General features: G+C 38.8%; 1 protein-coding gene across 1 annotated transcript in view; it reads right to left on the bottom strand.

Moving 5' to 3' along the window:
- LOC106093246 (glucose transporter type 1) overlaps nt 1–24,492 on the bottom strand; it is a 308,325-nt gene that overhangs the window by 206,717 nt on the left and 77,116 nt on the right. The window contains exon 2 of the mRNA XM_059368524.1: nt 2,058–2,477. The gene's annotated coding sequence lies outside the window, so the exon portion shown is untranslated. The remainder of the gene's footprint in view (nt 1–2,057; nt 2,478–24,492) is intronic.

Genomic DNA, 24,492 nt, shown 5'->3' with positions numbered 1-24,492 from the left:
GATCTTGGGTCTTGACTTCTTGAGCCTCTAGAGGCCGCAATTCTTATCCGTTTTGAATGAAATTTTGCTCGACGTGTTTTGTTATGATATCCAACAACTGTGCCAAGTGTGGTTCAAATCAGTCCATAACCTGATATAGTTGTCATATAAACCGATCTTGGGTCTTGACTTTTTGTGCCTCTAGAGGGCGCAATTCTTATCCGTTTTGAATGAAATTTTGCTCGACGTGTTTTGTTATGATATCCAACAACTGTGCCAAGTGTGGTTCAAATCAGTCCATAACCTGATATAGCTGTCATATAAACCGATCTTGGGTCTTGACTTTTTGTGCCTCTAGAGGGCGCAATTCTTATCCGATTTAAATGATTTTTTTCCACGAAGTATTTTGTTATGATATCCAACAACTGTGCCATGTATGGTTGAAATTGGTTTCTAACCTGATATAGCTGCCATAAAACAGATCTGCGGACTTGACTTCTTGAGCTTCTAGAGGGCGCAATTCTTATCCGATTTGGCTGAAATTTGCATGACGTATTTTATTCTTCCTTTCAACGACTGTGTCAAATAAGGTTCAAATCAGTCCATAACCTGATATAGCTGCCATATAAACCGATCTGGGATCTTGAATTCTTGAGCCTTTAGAGGTCGCAATTATTATCCGATTTGCCTGAAAATTTGTACGGCGAATCAGACCATAAAAAACATACGTGTTTATTATGGTCTGAATCGGTCTAATGCCCGATACAGACCCCATATAAATCGTTCTCTCTATTTTACTTCTTGACCCCCAAAGGGCGCAATTCTTATTCGAATCGGCTGACATTTTACACGGGTCTCCAACATATAATTTAATTGTGGTCCAAACCGGACCATATCTTGATATCGCTCTAATAGCAGAGCAAATCTTTCCTTATATCCTTTTTTGCGTTAGAAGAGATGCCGGGAAAAGAACCCGACAAATGCGATCCATGGTGGAGCATATATAAGATTCGGCCCGGCCGAACTTAGCACGCTTTTATATAAGATTGCTTATATAAAAGATTCCTTAGTAATTCCACCACTTCTTTAATTGCGGAGATACTTCCGCTTGATACACACCACAGTGGTCTGGTAACCTTCTCGGTATGGCCAGTCCTAGTTCTTCAAAGCCCAAAGATGTCCACGTAACTTTTGGCCATCAGGGTTATTGAAGTTGCAAATGAAAATTTTGCCCATGAACATTCCACTAAGGAACAGGGGCAAACTTCTCACATATCAATGAGTGCAGTCCGATTCAAGTTTAAGCTCAATCATAAGGGGTCTCCTTTTTTTTAGCCGAGTCCGAACGGCGTGCCGCAGTGCGACACCTCTTTGGAGAGAAGTTTTACAAGTCATAGTACCTCACAAATGTTGCCAGCATTAGGAGGGGAAAATCACCGCTGAAAACTTTTTCTGATGGTCTCGCCAGGATTGGAACCCAGGCGTTCAGCGTCATAGGCGGACATGCTAACCTCTGCGTTACGGTGGCCTCCGGTGCTATTGAAGTTACAATTGGTTTTGTCAGGAATAGCGTTACAGTGAAATTTGCCCATGAACATTCCATAAAGAAACAGGGGCAAACTTCTCACAAGTTTAAGCCCTGTTTTTGCCAGAGAAGGCCGGTGGCTTAGGAAAATTGCACACATGCGAAGTTGTGTGATAAGCAGCTAATGGAGCCTAAGGCAGCTACTCTAACTCAACAGAAGACTACACTCTAGTGCCTGATATCTTCACCGTAACTGCTGGGGCTTAGGCTTTCATTCTTTACCTAAGTCCGAACACTAGAACTGGCGCTACAAAAACGCTTAAAAAGTATGCAGACTACACAACTTCTTAACATACTGGTCTAGTCCTATGTCCCTAGGGTCATGAGCTGTGTAAAATCCAGTACCAATTTTTTAACCCAACCTTACTTAACCTAAGCTGGACGAAATAAACAAAGTCAGTTGCATACTTTAGCTCCAGAAAATAAGCTTTTCTCAAATACAAGAGTTTCTACATAGCATTTCAGTTATTCTATGTCTTTTAATTAAACTTACCACACTCTCTTCCTTCTGATATCCTTGGGCTGCTGGAGTTAATGAGAAGATTTACACTTTTGTGAATAGCGAATAATCCTATTTTTGGGGGCAATTTCTCAGTTTGTTTTTCTTGTTATTAAAGGCAGTACAAAATACATGTTGTTGTTGTTGTTGCTGTAGCTGTTGCGGTAGGTGCTGCTGCCGTTATTGCCGCTGTGAATTGAACACTTGCTTTGCTTGCCCTGCTTCTTCTCTTCTTTGCCCCACCACCGAAATGAGTGTGGTGTAAATGAAAGAAAAGGTAGCGGAGTCCAAGCAAGGAGGAAATGAAATCTCCTCTGCTAGAAAATACGCATTTTGGTGTAAATCGCAACCAAGCAAAAGAGACCAAGAGTTGCCTTAACGTTGCCAGTTCAAGTCGAGTAAATCGATGCCAGTCTGCAAAGAAATAAAAGCGGAAAAGAAAGGAGAATTAAAAAAATGCACATTAAGGATAAAGGCGTTTAATTAAGTACAATTCGCATTCATTTTATCTACAATGAATGTTCCTTTGATAAGAAGATGCACAAAGAGCCATAGACTGACCGCCCGCGCTGACTGAATGAATGCATGACTAAGCGAATGCCAGCGTTATTGGTGGGGCGTTTTTGCGGGGGGGGGGGGGAAGGAAGGTGTATCAATGGTATATGACGTTGGAATGGTGGTTGTTGTTGGTGCAACAACAAAATTGACCCCTTTTAGATGCAATTATAAGGGCAGTTGGGTGTAACGCACAAAATGTCTGCCATTCGTTTCAAAAATAAGGTTATAAAATAGGCCTTTTTACCTTTCAAGAAATTCATGAGGACGAAAAGAAACATTTGTAAAAAAAATATCACACAGTGGTTTGAAATCCAAAAAAAAAACATAATATAATTCTGCAACTTTAGAACTTTTATAAATTTTTTCAAGTAATTTTTATAACAACCACCGATGGACGGGGGAATATTCAATCTGTTATTCCGTTTTTTTTTCTGTCAGCGAACACGCGGGGGATGTCCCCTATGAATGCAGTGTTTTGCGTTAGCGAGAGGAAATAAGAAATTGGAGGGGGGGAAAAGGATGTAGTGCTTATTGATATTTCTCTTAAATCTTTGGATGTCAAAGTGGGAGGGAAAAACATTAGCCGGAAGTCGATTCCATATACGAACGGTTTGGGCGAAATAAGAATTCTCTCTATAATGCATTGAGCGGTCTGGCCAGCAGACGGGTGTGGGTTCCTGGAATGTCTAGTATCCCTGACATACATCCTTACATCAGGAATAAGAAGACGAATATCAGACGACCACACACCATGAAAGTACCGATAGAACAGCGCCAAACAACCAACATTGCGACGATGATGAAGGGAGGCAATAGAGTTGGATACCCCACTTCCCCCGATTCAACGCCATCGCTCTCCTCTGTATACGGTCCAGTAGCTCCAGGGATTATTTTGAAGCTCCAGCCCATACATGTGAGTTGTACTCCATTTTCGGTCGTATGAAAGTGGTGTAGATGTTAAGAAGATCAGATGGAGTGAAGTAATTCTTACACCATTTAAAGAAGCTTGAATGCTTCCTGCGACACTTCAAATACATGTTTAGCCCAACGGACATCACTTTGTATTTTCATGCCCAGAACATCAAGAGCTTCTGATTGCTCAATATCTACACCGTTGATAGATAAAGATGATCGTAATGGGTCATCGAATCGTTTGTGTGACAACAAGCAGCACTGAGTCTTCCGTGCATTAAAATCTACTCGATTCATTCGACCCCACTCAGAAATAGCCAGCAAATCCTGGCAGAGTGTATCGCCCGTAACACGGGTCTTGTCCTCAATCTCTCGAACATCATATCGAAATATAAATTTCCGACCCTATAACGTATATATATTCTCGATCGTCGTAAAAGTCTACGACAATCTAGCCATGTCTATCCGTATGTCTGTTAAAAACACGTTACAAGCTTATTATCCGTTTTCGATTAAATTTGCAACAATCTGTTGCATAAGGCTCCTTGACACTCGCACCGAGTATAATCAAAATTGGGCCTATATTTGGATATAGCTGCCATATAGACCGAACTCCCGATTTTAGTCCTTGGGCCCATAAAGTCCGATTTCGCTGAAATTTGACACAATGTTTTGTATCAAGTATTGATTATGATCAAGATCTGGTTATATTTGGATATAGCTGTCACATATACCAAATCCCCGATTTGCCGATTTAGGATCTTAGGCCTATTACAGCCACATTAATTATACGATTTCGCTTAAATTTGAGGCAATGTGTTAAGTTATGGTCCTCAACGTTTGTACCAAGAATGGTCAAGATCTAGATATATTTGAGCAAAGCTGCCATAAAGACCCAATTCCCGATTTAAGGTCTTGGACCCGTAAAAAGCCCACTTGTTATCCGATTTTGGTTAAAATTGGCACATAAGGCACCTTGACACTAGCACCAAGTATGGTTAAGATCGGGGTATATTTGGACATAGCTGCCCTATAGATAAACACACAATGTAAGTGCCGATTTTAATATTTCCTAGAGAAAAGGCTGCTGAAATTACCCTTTCGTGAAGAAAAGGGCATTGAAACTATCCTCTCCTTGAGAAAAGGGTACTGAAACTATCCTCTCCTTGAGAAAAGGGCACTGGAACTCCCTTTCCTTGGAGAAAAGGGTACTGAAACTATCCTCTTCTTGAGAAAAGGGCGCTGGAACTACCCTTCCCTGGAGAAAAGGGTACTGAAAATAGTCTTTCCTTGAGGAAAAGGTACTGAAACTAGCCTTTCCATGAGGAAAGGGTACTAAAACTGGTCTTTCCTGAAGAAAAGGGTATGAAAACTACCCTTTCTTAAAGAAACGGGTAATAAACCCACTCTTTCTAAGAGAAAAGGGTACTAAAACTACCCTTTCCTAGAAAAAAGGGTACAAAAACTACCTTTTCCTAGAGAAAAGGGTACTAAAACTACGCTTTCCTAGAAAAAAGGGTACTAAAATTACGATTTCCTAGAGAAAAGGCAATAAAAACTACCCTTTCCTAAAGAAAAGGGTACAACAACTTCCCTTCCCAAGGAAAAGAGTACTGAAACTACACTTTCGTAGCGAAAAGGGTTCTAAAACTATCCTTTCCTAGGGCACAGAGTACTAAAAGTACTCGTTCTTAAAAAGGGATACTAAAACTAACATTTCCTGGAGAAAAGGGTAGTAAAACTACCCTTTCATAGAAAAAAGGGTAGTGCAACTACCCTTTCCTAGAGAAGAGAAAAGGATACTGAAACTACCTTTTCTTAAAGCGAAGGGTACTACAACCACCCTTTCCCGGAAAAAAAGGGTACTAAAACTACCCTTTCCCAAAGAAAGGGTAGTAAAACTACCATTTCCCAAAGAAAGGGTAGTAAAACTACCATTTCCCAAAGAAAGGGTAGCAAAACTACCATTTCCCAAAGAAAGGGTAGTAAAACTACCATTTCCCAAAGAAAGGGTAGTAAAACTACCATTTCCTTGAGAAAAAGATACTAAAACTACAATTTCCTAGAGCTAAGGGTACTAAAACCCCCCTTTGCTGTAAAATAGGGTACTAAAATCACCCTTTCCCAGAGAAAGGGGAACTAAAACTACCCTTTCCTAGAAAAAAGGGCACTAAATTTACGATTTAATAGAGAAAAAGCAATAAAAACTACCATTTCCTAAAGAAAAGGGTACAAGAACTACCCTTTCCAAGGAAAAGGGTACTGCAACTACCCTTTCGTAGCGAAAATGGGATCTAAAACTATCCATTCCTATTGAAAATGGCACTAAAAGTACCCGTTCTTGAAAAGGAGTACTAAAACTCCCTTTTCCTGGAAAAAAAATGGCGCTAAAACTAACCTTTCCCAGAGAAAAGGGTACTAACTAATCATTCTTAGAGAAAACAGTACTAAAAATTAACTTTCCTGGCGAAAAGGGCAATAAAACTTTCTTTTCCTAGAGAAAATCAAACCAAAACTCCCCTTTCCTAGAGAAAACGGTAAAAAAACTACCCTATACTAGAGAAAAGAGTACTAAAACTACCTTTCCTAAAGAATATGTTACTAAGACTTCACTTTCCTAAAGAGAAGGGTACTAAAGTTACCCTTTCCCGGAGAAAAGGGTACTAAAGTTACCCTTTCCCGGAGAAAAGGGTACCAAAATTAACCTCTCCCGAAGAAAAAAGTACCAAATCTACCCTTTCCGAGAGAAGAGGGTAATAAAACTAACCTTTTCTACATAAGCGTACTAAAACTACCCTTACCTAGAGAAAGGGGTACTAAAAAAGCATTTTCATAGAGAAAGGGGTACTAAAACTACCCTTTCCTTAAAACTTTTCTTTCCTAGAGAAAAGGAAACAAAAACTACGCTTTCTTAAAGAAAATGTCACTAAAACTACACTTTCTTAAAGAAAAGAGTACTAAAACTACCCTCCCCCGGAGAAAAGGGTACAAAAAATACCCTCTCTCGGATAAAAAGGTACTAAAACTACTGTTTCCTGGAAAAAGGATACTTAAACTACCCTCTTCTAGAGAGAGGGTAGTAAAACTACCCATTCCTAGAGAAAAGGATACTTAAGCTACCCTTTCTTTGAGTAAAGGGTACTAAAACTACCTTTTCCCGGAGAAAAGGGTACTGAAGCCACCCTTTCCCGGAGAAAAGGGAATTAAAACTACCCTTTCCCTCTACTAGAGAGAGGGTAGTAAAACTACCCTTTCCTAGAGAGAGGGTAGTAAAACTACCCTTTCCTAGAGAGAGGGTAGTAAAACTACCCTTTCCTAGAGAGAGGGTGGTAAAACTACTCTTCCTGGAGAGGGGGTAGTAAAACCATCCTTTCCTAGAGAGCGGGTAGTAAAACTACCCTTTCCTAGAGAAAAAGGTAGTAAAACTACCCTTTCATAGAAAAAAGAGGTAGCACAACTACCCTTTCCTAGAGAAAAGGATACTTAAACTACCCTTTCTTAGAGCAAAGGGTACTAAAACTAAATTTTCCTGGAGAAAAGGGTACTAAAACCACCCTTTCCCAGAGAAAAGCATACTGAAACTACCATTTCTTAAAGAGTAGGGTACTAAAACGCACCTTTGCTATAAAATAGGGTACTAAAACAACCCTTCCCGGAGAAACGGGTACTAAAACCACCACTTCCCAGAGAAACGGGTACTAAAACTAACCCTTCCCAGAGAAAAGCATACTGAAACTACCATTTCTTAAAGCGTAGGGTTCTAAAACGCACCTTTGCTATAAAATAGGGTACTAAAACACCCCTTCCCGGAGAAACGGGTACTAAAACTACCCCTTCCCAAAGAAAAGGGTACTAAAAGTACCCTTTTCCAAAGGTAAGGTTATTAAAACTACCCTTTCCCAAAGAAAAGGGTACTAAAACTACCCGTTAATAGAGAAAAGGGTACTAAAACTACCCCTTCCGAAAGAAAAGGGTACTAAAACTACCCTTTCCCGGATAAAAGGGTACTAAAACTTCCATTTCCCGAAAAAACGGGTACCGAAACTCCCCTTTCATGGAGAAAATGATACTAAAACTACTATTTCCTAGAGAAAAGGGTACTAAGTACCGATTCCTAGAGAAAAGGGTACTAAAACTACCCTTTAATAGAGAAAATTGTGCTAAAACTACCCTTTTATAGAAAAAGGGGTACTACCTTTTCCTAGAGAAAATGGTGCTAAAACTACTATTTCCTAGACAAAAGGGTGGTAAAACTATCCTTTTCTAGAGGAAAGGATACTAAGACTACAGTTTCCTAGAGAAAGGGGTAATAGAACTACCCTTTCCTAGAGGAAAGGATACCAAGACTACAGTTTCCTAAAGAAAGGGGTACTAAACTACCTTTTCCTAGAGAAACGTGTGTTAATACTACCCTTTCCTAAAGATAAGCGTACCTAAACTACCCTATTTAAAAAAAGAAAGGGTACTAATGCTACCCGTTTAGAAAAGAAAGGGTACTTAAAGTACCTTAAAGGGTATTAAAAGTACCTTAAAGGGTAATTAAAGTACCTTAATGTACCTACTTAAATCACTAGCGTTGAAAATTTTTCTGATGGTCTTGCCAGGATTCGAACTCAGACGTTCAGCTTCATAGGCGGACATGCTAACCTCTGCGCTACGGTGGCCTCCGTTTTTTCTTTCGATAATTTCGCTTATTGTTAAGATGGTTGAGTGTTTTTATTTTTTTTGCCTTTTTCAATAACCCTTTTGCTTAGTCATAGGCTATGCATTTATCGAAGGATATTTTAAGCGAGTGGTGGGTGTGGAGGCAGCGTCGCAGCAGGCTTGAGATATTTGTGCGAATGCTTGCAGTCTTATAACAAGTGGGTCAATTGTTATATTACCACGTAAATCGTTGCAATGTGACACACAAACACTTGCACCCACACCCAGAATTGCAACGGAAGGACAGACCATAGCCGCAAGGCAAAATATACATGCAACGGTAGAGCAGAAGAGAGTTGGGAGTAGGGTGTTGGCCACATATATGAAATATGTCGGCGGTGGGCGAAAACTTTTCACACGCATTGGAGAAATATTATGAAGAGAATCTTGCTGACGTTTTCCTTGCTTCCAGCGATAAATTCTTTAAAGTAATCACATATATGGACCCACACACACATACACACATGCCTACGCCTACATTTACGCGCCAACTTTGCATATGCCTTGGATTGTGCTGTGCTTACCCAGAATGCGTGTATGAGAGTTGTATGGCCTTGCAATTCAGGACTTCATTTGTGCCTGAATGGGAGGTATATAAACACTCATGGGAGTGTAAGTGTGCTAGTATATGTACACACATATGCAAATGACGTGTGCGTGTATGTCTGCAATAAACTGAAATAAGAGATTTCAATTTGATTGCTGAATGCATTTTAATGATATACAATTGAATACTTTTCAGAAAAACCATTCAATAGCAGACGACTTTAATTAAAATTCATTTGGTTACGCTATAAGGAATTGCAAGTGTAATGGCAATATTTGCCTTCATATACCTGGAGGAGCAATTTACTCTAAAGGGCTTAAGGCCTCATAGACATAAGTGTGAAGGAAATTTCATAAAAAAAACAAAATTATAAATAAGATCCTTATGATATGTATTTAAAAATAAGAACAATAGATTTTAAATTGTGATTGTGCCGGATCGAATCTTGCATAGCCTTCACAAAGGATCTCATTCTCAACTCAACTTTTTCTCATAGGCAGTTAAAGCAGATAACATGTGATCTAAAACAGGTAATGTACTAATTTGGACTGTATTTGTCATAGAATGTGGGGGCCATAAAAACATTTCGTGCAAAATTTCAGCCAAACCGAGTGGTAATTGCGCCTTCTAAGAGCTCAAAGGTCAAATTTTTAGATTGGTGTATATGGCAGCTATATCAGGTTATGAATCGATTTGAACGATACTTGCTAAAGTTGTTAGAAGTCACAACAAACCACCTCATTCAAAATCGAATAAGAATTGTGCCCCCTAGAGGATCAGAAAGTCAAGATTCGACATCGGTTTATATGGCAGCTATATCAAAACATGCACAAATATGGTCCATTTACAATCCCAACCGACCTACACTAATAGGCAGTATTTTTTCAAAATTTCGAGCTCCTAGCTTTACTCCTTCGAAACATAGCGTATTTTCGACAGACGGACTGTTCATCCGTCTGAACAAACAGACGGACGAACATGGCTAAATCGAAATTGAATGTCATGGCGATCAATATTTCGATAAGTTACAAACGGTATGACGAAATCAGTATACTCCCATCCTATGGTGGAGAGCCTTAAGGTGTTGGTGAGAAGGAGAAGAAGTCGTGTGAGCCCCGAATTAGACCAAGAAACGACATAGCAAGATGGACAGATATAAGAAAATAGAGGAGGGAGAAAGCGCCTATACGAATCTACCTATTCTTGTAGATAAGTGTAGTTTTAGAACCCCTTCTAGTACCCTTTCTTCTAGGAAAGGGTAGTTTAGTGCCCCTTCTTCAAGAAGAGGGTAGATCTAGTACCCTTTCTTCTAGGAGAGGATAGACTTAGAACCCTATCTTCAAAGAAAAGGGTAGTTTTAGTGCACTTTCTTCTAGAGCAGGGTAGTTTTAGTACACTTTCTGCGAGGGAAGGGTAGTTTTAGTACCCTTTTTTCTAGAATAGAATAGTCTAAGTATACCTTGTTCTGAAAGAGGGTAGTTTTAGTACCCTTTCCTCTAAGAAAAGATAGTATTAGATCCCTTTCTTCTAGAATAGGAAAGTTTTAGTACCCCCTCTTTTGAGAAAGGGTAGTTTTAGTACCCCTTAATCTAGGAAAGGGTAGTTTTAGTGTCCTTTCTTCTAGGAAAGGATAGTTTTAGTACCCTTTCTTCTAGGAAAGGGTAGTTTTAATACCCTTTCTTCTAGGAAAGGGTAGTTTGAGTACCCCTTCTTATAAGAAAGGGTAGTTTTAATACCCTTTCTTTTAGGAAAGGGTAGTGTTGGTAACCTTTCTTCTAGGAAAAGGTAGTTTTAGGAACCATTCTTCCAGAAAAGGGTAGTTTCAGTATCCTATCTTCCTCAAAGGGGAGTTATAGTGCTCATTATTCTAAGAAAGGGTAGGTTTAGTACCCTTTCTTTTAGGAAAGGTTAGTTTTAGAACCCTTTCTTTTAGGAATAGGTAGTTTTAGTACCCTTTGCTTTAGGAAAGGGTAGTTTTGGTACCCTTTCTTTTAGTACCCTATCTTAAGTACCCTTTCTTCGAGGAAAGGAAAGCCTTTATACACGTTCTTCTTGGAAAGGGTAGTTTTAGTACTAGGAAAGGGAAGTTTGAGTAACCCTTCTCCTAAGAAAGGGTAGTTTTAGTATCCTTTCTTTAAGGAAAGGGTAGTATTGGTTCCCTTTCTTCTCGAAAACGGTAGTTTTAGTATCCGATCTACTACGAAGGGGCGTTATAGTGCTCTTTGTTCTAAGAAAGGGTAGTTTTAGTACTCTTTTTTAGGAGAGGGTAGTTTAAGTACCCTTTATTCCATGAAAGAGTAGTTTTAGTACCCTTTGGGGTATTTTTAGTACCCTTTCTTTTAGGAAAGTGTAGTTTTAGTACCCTTTCTTTTAGGAAAGGGTAGTTTTAGTACCCTTTTCCCTTTTTTTTTGGGAAAAATTATTTTTAGTACACTTTTCTTCTAGGACAGGGTACTTTTTTAGGGTAGCTTTAGCATCCTTTCTTTTAGGAAAGGGTAGTGTTGGTTCCCTTTCTTCTAGAAAGCGGTAGTTTTAGTATCCTATCTTCTAGAAAGGGCGTTATAGTGCCCTTTATTCTAAGAAAGGGTAGTTTTAGTACTCTGTTTTTAGGAAAGGGTAGTTTAAGTACTCTTTATTCTATGAAAGGGTAGTTTTAGTACACTTTAGGGTATTTTTAGTAACCTTTCTTTCAGGAAAGTGTAGTTTTAGTACCCTTTCTTTTAGGAAAGGGTAGTTTTAGTTTTACTACCCTTTAGGGTAGTTTTACTACCCTTTAGGGTAGTTTTACTACCCTTTAGGGTAGTTTTACAACCCTTTAGGGTAGTTTTACTACCCTTGAGGGTAGTTTTACTACCCTTTAGGGTAGTTTTACAACCCTTTAGGGTAGTTTTACTACCCTTTAGGGTAGTTTTACCACCCTTTAGGGTAGTTTTACTACCCTTTAGGGTAGTTTTAGTAACTTTTGTTTAGTACCCTTTTTTCGAGGAAAGGGTAGCTTTAGTACATGCTCTACTACGAAAGGGTAGTTTTAGTACCTTTTCTTCTAGGAAAAGGTAGTTTTAGTATCCTATCATCTGGGAAGGGGTGTTGCCGTGCCGTCCCTTTTCCCTTTCTTTTAGGAAAAATTATTTTTAGTATACTTTTCTTCTAGGAAAGGGTACTTTTCAGGGTAGTTTTAGCATCCTTTCTTTTAGGAAAGGGTAGAGTTGGTTCCCTTTCTTTTAGAAAACGGTAGTTTTAGTATCCTATCTTCTAGAAAGGGGCGTTATAGTGCCCTTTATTCTAAGAAAGGGTGGTTTTAGTACCATTTCTTTTAGGAAAGGGTAGTTTAGTACCTTTTGCTTTAGGAAAGGGTAGTTTTAGTACCCTTTGCTTTAGGAAAGGGTAGTTTTAGTACCCTATCTTAAGTACCCTTTCTTCGAGGAAAGGGAAGCCTTTATACACGTTCTTCTAGGAAAGGGAAGTTTGAGTACCCCTTCTTCTAAGAAATGGTAGTTTTAGTACCCTTTCTTTTAGTAAAGGGTAGTATTGGTTCCCGTTTTTCTAGGAAAGTGTAGTTTTAGTACCCTTTCTTCTAGGAAAAGTTAGTTTTAGGATCCTTTCGTCTAGGAAAGGATAGTTTTAGTACCCTTTCTTCTAGGAAAAGTTAGTTTTAGGATCCTTTCTTCTAGGAAAGGATAGTTTTAGTACCCTTTACTCTAGGAAAGGGTAGCTTTAGTAGCCCTTTTTCCTGTAAAGTGTAGTTTAAGTGCCCTTTCCTTTAGGAACCTTTATTCTAGGAAAGGGTAGTTGTAGTACCCCATTCTACTAGGAAACGGTAGTTTTAGTATCCTTTCTTCTAAGAAAGGGTTGCTACAGTGCCCTTTCTTCTAAGAAAGGGTAGTTTTATTACCATTTCTTTTAGGAAAGGGTAGTTATAGTACCCTTTCTTCGAGGAAAGGGTAGTTTTAGTAGCCCTTTTTTCTAGGAAAGGGAAGTTTAAGTACCGTTTCTTTTAGGAAAGGGTAGTTTTAGTACCCTTTTTTAGGAAAGGCTAGTGTAGGTTCCCTTTTCCCTGGGAAAGGCTAGTGTTAGTACCCTTTCTTCTGGGAAAAGGTAGCTTTAGAACCTTTTCTTGAAGAAAAGGGTAGTTTTAGTACCCTTTCTTCTAGGAAACGGTACTTGGAGTATCCTTTCATCTAGGAAAGGGTAGTTTCAATACTCTTTCTCCAGGAATGGCTAGTTTTAGTACCCTTTCTTGTAGGAAACGGTACTTGTAGTATCCTTTCTTCTAGGAAACGGTACTTGTAGTACCCTTTCCTCTAGAAAAGTGTAGTTTTAGTACCCTTTCCTTCAGGAAAGGGTACTAAAACCCTTACCTGAAGGAAAGGTCTAGGAAATGTTGGTTTATGTGGTCTATCCCATTGTTCATTTATGGTAAGGATTTCTTCTAAGAAACGGTACTTGTAGTACCCTTTCTTCTAGGAAAGGGTTGTTTTAGTACCCTTTCATCTAGGAAAGGGTAGTTTCAATACTATTTCTTCCAGGAAAGGGTAGTTTCAATACTATTTCTTCCAGGAAAGGCTACTTTTAGTACCCTATCTTCTGGGAAAGGGTAGTTTTAGTACCCTTTCCTCAAGGAAAGTGTAGTTTTAGTTCATTTTCTAGTACCCTTTCTTCTAGGAAAGCATAGTGTCGGTACCCATTCTTCTAGGAAATGTTGGTTTATGTGGTCTATCCCGTTATTCATTTATGTTAAGGATTCCGCCTGCCGACCTCAACATATCTTTGTTGCTAATTATTTTTCATAAATTATGACGGAGTATTTGAAATATCTATCAAATCCCCCCACCATTACCCATTGATTTTTGTCCTTTACCAAACTGACTGACTGATAGGGGCCATTTAGTCCTTCTCACTTTTTGTTGTTAACAATTTTCCATAATAGGGCATCAAATATTTGCTGCTAAGCATAAAAAAAATTAAAACGCTTTCAATTTAAAAATATGTCTAATCAAAAATTGTGACACAATGGCCGGAGCTGGCGAACAATAAGGCTTTTTATTTGTAATATGCCAAGTCATGCATAGCACCTCCGAAACCTTTAATCAAGATTGTCATCAACACAAACACACGTAGTCTCACACAAACATTAAAATACACCCACCACGAAATTTGCGGTATCCTTTGTCGTCGTCGTCGTCGTTCACTTTAATTTATTTACGCACACACATTTCGTTACTTTATTTATTGTTTGTAAATTAATTTTAGAATTCTTCAACATCAACACCACCATCACAATGCCATGATGGACACTTGCCATTGTCAGCGCCAGTTTATGGCACTGTATTCATAGCTGGCGCATTTAGGCCTTTCGCTGAGAGAACGATGACTCCAGTAACCCCATTAAGATTTGAATCTCATTGAAAATTGGAAACTACTCATGCAGACAGATACAAACTGATGTCTGTCCTTCATCAGTAAATGTACAGGGATGCCAACTTCGTAACATAAAATATTTTTTTAAATTTTTCGTTCAAAATTTTCGCAACATTTGATTTTTAGATTAAAATTTTGTTAAATAATTGACATTCTATGAAAATGTTAAGACAATCGGTTCAGCCAATTATCGCATAGTCATAATGGGTCTATTGGCGTTTTTGAAGGGTGGCATGATCGCCTATACTTCGATCTGAGTTTTTATGCCAGGTTCGAAATCTACTACCGAATACCTTTAATTTGAGCCCTATATTGAAATGAAAGTCTGTTTTGGGGTTGGGGCGGCCCGATGGCTACTTGGACTCAAATTTTAATATCATATTCCACTTTTGATTTGGGTTGTGTTTTTCGCATAAGGGAAAGGATCCGCCCCCTTCCGATACCGACAAATTATATAGCCTATGTTTCCTTCCAGGCCAACCTACACAATATGCGAACATTTCGAGAAAATCGGTTCTGCCGTTTTTCAGTCTATACGGAACAAACAAACCGAGTCCCATATATCCGTGATTGGCTAATGCGCCCATTTTGGGCGTTTTTGTGGGGGTCACCCCACATCCCCTATGATTCGACATGAATTTGTATGCCAGATTCGTTATCTACTCCCGCATACTTTTCATTTGGTATACATATTGTCCTAATCGGTCCCCTTTTAATTTTGGGTGGTGTTTTTGGGGTAACGGGAGAGGGCCCGCCCACATCCGTTATCAATAAATTATAAAACCTATTCCTACTTCCTGACCATATTCGTAATCTACTCCCGAATATCTTTCATTTCATTTCATTTTATTTTTATAGAAAATTTTGTTGAAATTTTATTTTTATAGAAAATTTCGTCGAAATTTTATTTTTATAGAAAATTTCGTCGAAATTTTATTTTTATAGAAAATTTCGTCGAAATTTTATTTTTATAGAAAATTTCGTCGAAATTTTATTTTTATAGAAAATTTCGTCGAAATTCTATTTTTATACAATAGCAAATTTCGTCGAAATTCTATTTTTATAGAAAATTTAGTCGAAAATCTATTTTTTAGAAAGTTTCGTCGAAATTTTATTTTTATAGAAAATTTCGTCGAAATATTATTTTTTTAGAAAATTTCGTCGAAATATTATTTTTCTAGAAAATTTCGTCGAAATTTTATTTTTATAGAAAATTTCGTCGAAATTTTGTTTTTATAGAAAATTTCGTCGAAATTTTATTTTTATAGAAAATTTTGTCGAAATTTTATTTTTATAGAAAATTTCGTTGAAATTTTATTTTTATAGAAAATCTCGTCGAAATTTTTTTTTATAGAAAATTTCGTCGAAATTTTATTTTTAAAGAAAATCTCGTCGAAATTTTATTTTTATAGAAAATTTCCTTGAAATTTTATTTTTATAGAAAATTACGTCGAAATTTTATTTTTATAGAAAATTTCGTCGAAATTTTATTTCTATAGAAAATCTCGTCGAAATTTTATTTTTATAGAAAATTTCGTCGAAATTTTTTTTTATAGAAAATTTCGTCGAAATTTTTTTTTATAGAAAATTTCGTCGAAATTTTATTTTTATAAATAGAACATTTTGTCGAAATTTTATTTTTATAGAAAATTTCGTCGAAATTTTATTTTTAAAGAAAATTTTGTCGAAATTTTATTTTTAAAGAAAATTTCGTCGAAATTTTATTTTTATAGAAAATTTCGTCGAAATTTTATTTGTATGGAAAATTTCGTTGAAATTTTTTTTTATGGAAAATTTCGTCGAAATTTTATTTTTATAGAAAATTTCGTCGAAATTTTATTTTAATAAAAAATTTCGTCGAAATTTTGTTTTTATAGAAAATTTCGTCGAAATTTTATTTTTATAGAAAATTTCGTCGAAATTTTATTTTTATAGAAAATTTCGTAGAAATTTTATTTTTATAGAAAATTTCGTTGAAATTTTATTTTTATAGAAAGTTTCATCGAAATTCTATTTTTACAGAAAATTTCGTCCAAATTTTATTTTTATAGAAAATTTCGTCGAAATTTTATTTTTATAGAAAATTTCGTCGAAATTTTATTTTTATGGAAATTTTCGTCGAAATTTTATTTTTATAGAAAATTTCGTCGAACTTTTACTTTTATAGATAATTTCGTCGAAATTTTATTTTTATAGAAAATCTCGTCGATAATTTATTTTTATAGAAAATCTCGTCGAAATTTTATTTTTATAGAAAATTTCGTCGAAGTTTTTTTTTTTATAGAAAATCTCGTCGAAATTTGATTTTTATAGAAAATCTCGTCGAAATTTTTTGTTTATGGAAACTTTTTTTTTTCATAAAAACATTGCAATTTTTGATATTTCCATAGAAACAGACATCAAAATTTAATTCCCATAATTAGACACTAGACCGTGCCGATAGATCGATAAACACGGTAGTCCTGCAGAAGACTTGAAATCTGAAAACATTTTGCAGGAGAGTGGTGATTTATAGACAAGAGCGCGGTGAAGAGGCCTACATGTAATTTACAAATCCGAATCACAATGAATAAATCACAGGCCGCACACATATACAAGCGCAGTGCTACGACACCCATACAACTGTAGAGGGACACCCATACAACTGTGTGAGACAAACAGAACAACGAACGACACAAAAACAAGTAAACCAAATCCAATTGGCACACAAACAAACACACACACATACATACATACATAACGGAAATGGCGGCAATGGAGGCGAAAGAGAGGAGACAACTACAACTACAACAAAACGTTTCCACTAAACTTGAGATGAACAAAACCAACTGTTCCGAGTGAGAGCACAAGCACTTGTAAAGTGCCATTTCAAACAAAGGCAATGTCTCATTGTTTGTGTGTTTGGGGAAGCGAGTGCGATGGCTTGGTTTCGGCTGACTGTCGTCTGCCATTATGTTTGTGTGGGTAGAGGTTAACTGACGTTGGCCAGGTCATTTGAATAAAGGTGGCAAATGAGCAACTCAAGCGTGGTGATGGAAATGAAATGCTGAGATGTGATGAGAATTGAAAAGTTGAATATGGAAATGGAAAAATCGCTTGTCTCTGTCGGTGTAAAAGCGAACCATTGTTCTGGGAGATGGACTGCGATGGTAAAGCAGCAGCACCCTATGGCATATGGCAACCGCGAATTGTTGTAGCCATTGGTTTGGCAAGTTTAAATGGGTATATCTAGAGCATATCAATAGTGGAGGGCTGAATCTATGGACAATTACACAAGGCCTAAACAAAAGTTGTACATGCTTGGAAAAATTTTCAATGAAAATCATGGATGCTATACATTTTGGAACCAAACGTTTGCGCATTGTCTCCAAAATAGCCTAAAAAATTGGTAGCACAATCCAAAACTGTTATCCAATTTGTGACAAATTATCTAGGGAGTCACCAAAAAAATATTTAATATACTCGAGTGGATAACAGCACGAACAGGCCAATATTGGATTTGAACAGAAGGCATCTGGAACAAACTACTTACTATACTTTACTTTAATTGGCTATGACAGAACATATGTTCCACTAGCCGAGCGTAGAATAGCGTTCCAAGCGCCTCGATCTTCTGCCCTCATTCTAAAATCTCTGACACCAAGTTTCAAGGTGTCTCCCACCACTAGATCTTTCCATTGGGCTTTTGGATTTCCCGGTTTGCGTGTACCACCGTGTTTGCCTTCAAAAGACGTCTATGTTGGTGCTTCTTCATCCATTCCGAAAACATGACCTGGCCAACGCAGCCGTTGTATTTTGATGCGTGTAACTATGCCATCGTCGTCATACAGCTCATACAGCTCGTGGTTCATACATCGCCTATATTCTTCGTTAACGCAAACTGGTCCATATATTTTACGAAGAATCTTTCTCTCAAATACTCCAAGTACTGCCTCATCTGCTTTCACTGCTGCACGGTCAGTATCAGTGTCTTGTATGGAGTAATCTTCGTCTGTAGAGAGGTGGCCTTGTTTCTAAACTGCTTACTTAGTCCAAAGTAGCATCTGTTTGCCAGTACTATTCTTCGCTTAATCTCTAAACTGGTGTCATTCGTTTCGGTTACGGCGGTGCCGAGGTAGACTGACTATCTCAAAGTAGTGGTTCCCAACTATCACCATTTTTTTATCTGCTCGCTTGTGCAAGGCTTTTTGGGAGTTGAAACCATCCATTTCGTCTTATCTCCATTTACTGCCAGACCCATTTTCACTGACTCTCTTTCGATTCTTTCAAAGGCTGCAGTTAATAAAGGGTGATTTTTTTGAGGTTAGGATTTTCATGCATTAGTATTTGACAGATCACGTGGGATTTCAGACATGGTGTCAAAGAGAAAGATGCTCAGTATGCTTTGACATTTCATCATGAGTAGACTTACTAACGAGCAACGCTTGCAAATCATTGAATTTTATTACCAAAATCAGTGTTCGGTTCGAAATGTGTTCAAATTTTGACAAATTTTGTTCAGCGATGAGGCTCATTTCTGGTTGAATGGCTACGTAAATAAGCAAAATTGCCGCATTTGGAGTGAAGAGCAACCAGAAGCCGTTCAAGAACTGCCCATGCATCCCGAAAAATGCACTGTTTGGTGTGGTTTGTACGCTGGTGGAATCATTGGACCGTATTTTTTCAAAGATGCTGTTGGACGCAACGTTACGGTGAATGAACACATTTCGAACCGAACACTGATTTTGGTAATAAAATTCAATGATTTGCAAGCGTTGCTCGTTATTCATGATGAAATGTCAAAGCATACTGAGCATCTTTCTCTTTGACACCATGTCTGAAATCCCACGTGATCTGTCAAATACTAATGCATGAAAATCCTAACCTCAAAAAAATCACCCTTTACTTCCGGTGACCGACCTATGATACCGATGTCGTCGACATAGGCGAGTAGCATGTGTTCTCTTGTGATTAGTGTGCCATATCTATTCACATCTGCATTTCGCATAATCTTCTCCAGCAGGATATTAAAGAGATCACATTATAGGCTATCTCCTTGTCTGAAACCTCGTTTGGTATTAAATGGTTCGGCGATATTTTGTCCTATTCGTACTGAGGAACGCGTATCGGCAAGTGTCATCCTGCAGAGTCTTATTAATTTTGCAGGAATACCAAACTCAGACATGGCTTGAAATACCTTTGAACATAAAGCGGTATCGAAAGCGGCTTTGTAGTCAACAAAGAAATGGTAGCTGTTGATTTGTCCTTCTCGGGTCTTTTCCAGGATTTGGCGCAGTGTGAATATCTGGTCTAGGGTGGATTTACCAGGTCTAAAGCCGCATTGATAGGGCCCAATTATCTCATTGACTTTAGGTTTTAATCTTTCACACAGTACGCTCGGGAGTATCTTGTATGCCATGGAGAGGAGACTTATTCCTCTGTAGTCCTGTATGCGATGGGGAGGAGACTTATTCCTCTGTAGTTAGAACATTCCATTTTGTCTCCTTTCTTGTGTACGGGACATAGTATGCTGAGGTTTCAATCATCGAGTATGCATTCTTCTAGCCTGCGCAGATAAGCTGATGCATACGCCTTATCAGCGTGTCGCCTCCGGTCTTAAATAGTTCAGCGGGTAATCCGTCGGCTCCTGCTGCCTTGTTGTTCTTCAGTCGGGTCACTGCTACTTGGACTTACTCTAGTTGGAATGGTTGTAAAGCACCATGATCCCTTTGACATCTCCTACTGATGATTTTTCTTGGTCGAAAATGAAATCGAGATACAGGAAACCAGTCAAATGCTTCTAGTAACAAAACACTTTTTGCTGACTTTTAAATGTTTTTTGCTAAACTATTCTTTAAATAGAAAGCATAAGACAATGGTTTAAAGCCTGACAATATCCTGCAATGGAATCTCAATAAAATTAAGTTTCGTTGAAATTGCCAATTGTTCTCATTTTACAACTTTATTAGCTGGATTTTTTTATTTTGCTTACAAAATGCAACTAAATTTCCTTAAATTGCAACTGATTATATTCATTTGGGTATAAAGGAATGTCGAATATTGCCCCAAGTCCCTTGGCCCAATCTAGGTGTTGTGGGTGCGCTTCAATTACCTGGGAAATGAAGAGTGTAACAAGCAAATTCGTTTGAGAAATTCGACTTACAGTGCCCTGTGTTGTGTTCTCTGCCAGAAGCTGCCATTGTGGATGTTTAAACATTACGAAGAATATTGGGAAGATTTGATTTTAACTCTTGTGACAATAAAGAAGACTCCAACTACTACTCTCAAAATTAACAGTGTATTTGCTCTGGTACTTGCGTTAGGCTATATGGGCTTTGGTGGCATAAATATGCCGAAAATCTACACCGGCATTGCCGAAATGGCTATTGGCCCATGTCTAGTTGCAAAAATTAGATTTTAGAGGGGGAAATAGATGGCTTGTTGGCCATAGCCCAGCATTTGTGTATGAGATGGGGTCGTTTAGCACAAAAGGCAAGGAAATTTTAAGTTGAAATTTTTAAGTATATCTTAAACTGTGTTAAATGTGACTGGAAAGTATGTTTTGTAAAAATTTTTACGGTAAAAAAATTAAGTAATCTTCTTCTTTTATTTGACCACCCGTTCTTCGGAAGTAAGATGACAAATTTCGTTTTAACTTTCTTTAAAATATTAAAAAAAATGTAATGGCGCCCGAGCATGGACCTGCAAAATTTTAGCATACAATGGTCACCGTAGTAATTTTATTGTGATTCCAGGCAGGATATCCGCCTATGACACTGAACGCCTGAGTTCGAATCCTGGCGAGACCATCAGAAAAAATTTTCAGCGGTGATTTTCCCCTCCTAATGATGGCAACATTTGTGGGGTACTATGCCATGGAAAACTTCTCTCTAAAGAGGTGTCGCTCTGCGGCACGCCGTTCGGACTCGGCTTTTAAAAGCAGACCCCTTATCATTGAGCTTAAACTTGAATCGGACTGCACTCATTGATATGTGAGCAGTTTGCCCCAGTTCCTGAGTGGAATGTTCATGGGCAAAATTTGTATTTGTAATGGTTTTTTGACAATCCTAGATTTTAATCCACCTAAAATTTTCATGATAATGCCCAACAAGTGTAAGAAGAATCGTGCAAAGTTAGTACCTCGAAGCCTAACATCCTTTCTACTCAAAACTATGAAACGCATTGTGGACATCATGATAAAGTGTACGACATCCAGCGAACTGCTCAAATACAAACAGCATGCCTTTGTCAAAGGAAGGTCAGTGGAGACTGCCCTGCACGAGGTTGTGCATAAAAGATATCTTCGTTGCCAAAACGCACACCCTGGCGGTATACATCGAGGGGGCTTTTAACAATCCACCAATCCTTAGAACAGTACCGGGTGGACCCGGTACTTAGAGACTGGATACCCATATGCTAAGGAACAGGTGGATACATTGTGTGTCCCATGGCATAAATATAAGGGAGAAAGTGGCACAAGGCACGCCTCAGGGGGCATTTTATCGCCACTCCTTTGGATGACCACCATAAATGACCTATTACGGATGCTGACTAAGTAGGTATTTGAACCTCCGGGTGGACCCGGTCCTTAGAGACTGCATAAACCATATGCTAAGGAACAGGTGAATAAATTGTGTGTCGCATGGCATAAATATAAGGGAGAAAGTGTCACAGGGCACGCCACAGGGGGGCATTTTATAGCCACTCCTATGGGTGACTACCATAAATGACCTATTACGGATGCTGACTGGGGAGGGAATTGAACCCGTCTGATACGCAGACGATGTTATAATACTTCTAAGGGGTAAGGATGCTGACTGAGAAGGGATTTGAACCCATCTGCTATGCAGACGATGTTGTAATACTTCTAAGGAGTAAGGATCCGAACCAGCTATGCAGAAAGGCCGAAAGGGTCTTGCATAGGGCATATGACCGGGCTAGACCCAGATCTCTCAATGTTAACCCAGAGAAGACTAAAATATGCCTGTTTACGAGGAAGACAAAGGTGGGCCAATTTAATGCACCACGTTTCCTCTATAGAACGATTTTGATATCTGACAAGGTCAAATACTTAGGAGTAATCTTGGATAGGAAACTGAATTTGGAAGTGTCAGGAGTGTACTGAGAAGGCTCACACATGTTGGGCACTATGTAGACGGGCCGTAGGCTCGAAATGGGGTCGGAATCCGAGGATAGTCCACTGACTCTACAGGAGCGCGATTCGACCAATACTTATTTACGCCTCAGTAGTTTGGTGGACTGCTATGGAGAAAAAGTCCAACATAAGGACCATACAACGGGTTCAGCGAACATGTTGTCTTGGCATAGGTGGAGCAATGAGGACCACGCCCACGAGAGCATTGGAGACTATTCAAGATATCCGACCCATCACACATGTTGGGTACTATGTAGACGGGCCGTAGGCTCGAAATGGTCCTGAATCCGAGGATAGTCCACTGGCTCTATTGGAGCGCGATTCGATCAATACTTATTTACACCTCAGTAGTTTGGTGGACTGCTATGGTCAAAAAGTGCAACATAAGGACCTAAGGTTCAGAACACGTTAGCTTGGCATAGGCGGAGCGATGAGGACCACCCCTCAAGGGCACTGGAGACTGTTCTAGATATCCGACCCATTAACATACAGCTTAAGTGTGAAGCAGCCATGGCGGCTATGCGACTTAAGGCGACGGGGGAATAGATTGAGCATGAGAGCAGCTCACACCATCACGGTATAATCGAGGCGACGATAGAAATCCTGGAAGAATGGGAAGCGGTTTCCAACCGGATACCTGAGAGGACGCTCGAGATCGGGTGCGAGACACTGATGCCAGCGGCACAGTCTTGGATTGACGGAACTCTAGTAATGCCAGCTGGAAGATCATTTTACAGGGATGAAACATTGAGAACCCAAGGACTGAGATGTGTTTTAGACTGCCTGACCATCATACGATCCTACAGGCGGAGATTCGGGCGATCACGGAATGCGGACTGTAAAATTGCCATAAGTCCAATAACAACCAGGGCGGTGAGGACACGGACAGTCTTGCAGTGTAAAAAGGAGATTAAGACCTTCTCTGGAAGATCCTGTTACACAGATGAATCAAAGCTAGAGAGGCCTGGAGGTCTACATTGCGAACCCAAGGACTGAGATGTGTTTTAGACTGCCTGACCATAATACGATCCTACAGGCGGAGATTCGGGCGATCGCGGAATGCGGACAGTAAAATTACCATAAGGGCAATAACATCGAGGACGGTGAGGACACAAACAGTCCTGCAGTGTAAGAAGGAGATAAACCCCTTCTCTGAGGATGGCAAAATCAGCATCGTTTGCGTGCCGGTCCATAACGGAGTAAGGGGGAATCAAAGGGCAGACGATTTGGCGAACAAGGCCAGAGGACTGCCGTCAATAAACTTGGTTAACCCATAACCTCTCGGATAGACGCAGTTCGAGTTAAGATTGTGGGCGATTAATGCGCATGCAACCCTGTGGAACAGGTCGGTAGGACGGCGAAAATCCTAAGGGGGATTCAGATCGTGAGAAGACGAGACTATTACTAAAAGAAAGTAAGAAGGAGGTCAGTATAGATATTGGTATCATAACGGGACACAAAGGGCTACGAGCTCACTTATGTAAAATCGGTTCGGCAAGTGATAGAATGTGAAGGGCATGCTGAGAAGATGATGAGGCGTTCTAGCATTTCCTTTCAGATACGGGCACTTAGGTGTGGCCACAATACCAGAAATGAACCAACTTATGAGCGTGGCATGAAAAAAAGTTAAGGATTTTGCAAGTAGCACGGAATTTCTAACTTAGATTTTTTTTCGAGATGCTTTTTAGATTTTAGAGCGCACAACAAGCCTATTACTGGTTAAGGTGTATGCCTATAGTGGCAAGGGGCAGATTATATCTGCACCCTCTTTTCAACCTAACCTAATCTAACCTAGAACCTTGAAATCCTTTAATATAGTTTGCAAAGACAATAAATTAAAGCCCAGCCCAACGTATGGAACTTCCTTATCACAATATTTTCAAAAAAGTGTATGTTGACAAAATATATCTAACAAATTCACTGCATAGAATAGTTTTCTATGCATAGAGTAGAAAAAAAAGTTATACTGGCGCCCGATCAGGGACCTGATTAATGTCAGTATTTTCTTATCTCTCGAAAATTCTAAAGCTTTACCCACCTAAATGCATTGGCATGGTAATGCACAACACACGTAAGAAGAACCATGCAAAATTAATACCTTGCAATTCTTGAGTATAAACCTACTTTGCAAAGCCAATAAACTAAAACCAAGCCAA

Source organism: Stomoxys calcitrans, chromosome 1 (assembly GCF_963082655.1).
Source record: "Stomoxys calcitrans chromosome 1, idStoCalc2.1, whole genome shotgun sequence".
In the NCBI taxonomy this organism is placed as follows: Eukaryota; Metazoa; Arthropoda; class Insecta; order Diptera; family Muscidae; genus Stomoxys; species Stomoxys calcitrans.
The sequence above is the reverse complement of the archived record's forward strand: the minus strand, read 5'-3'. Positions and strand labels throughout refer to the sequence as shown.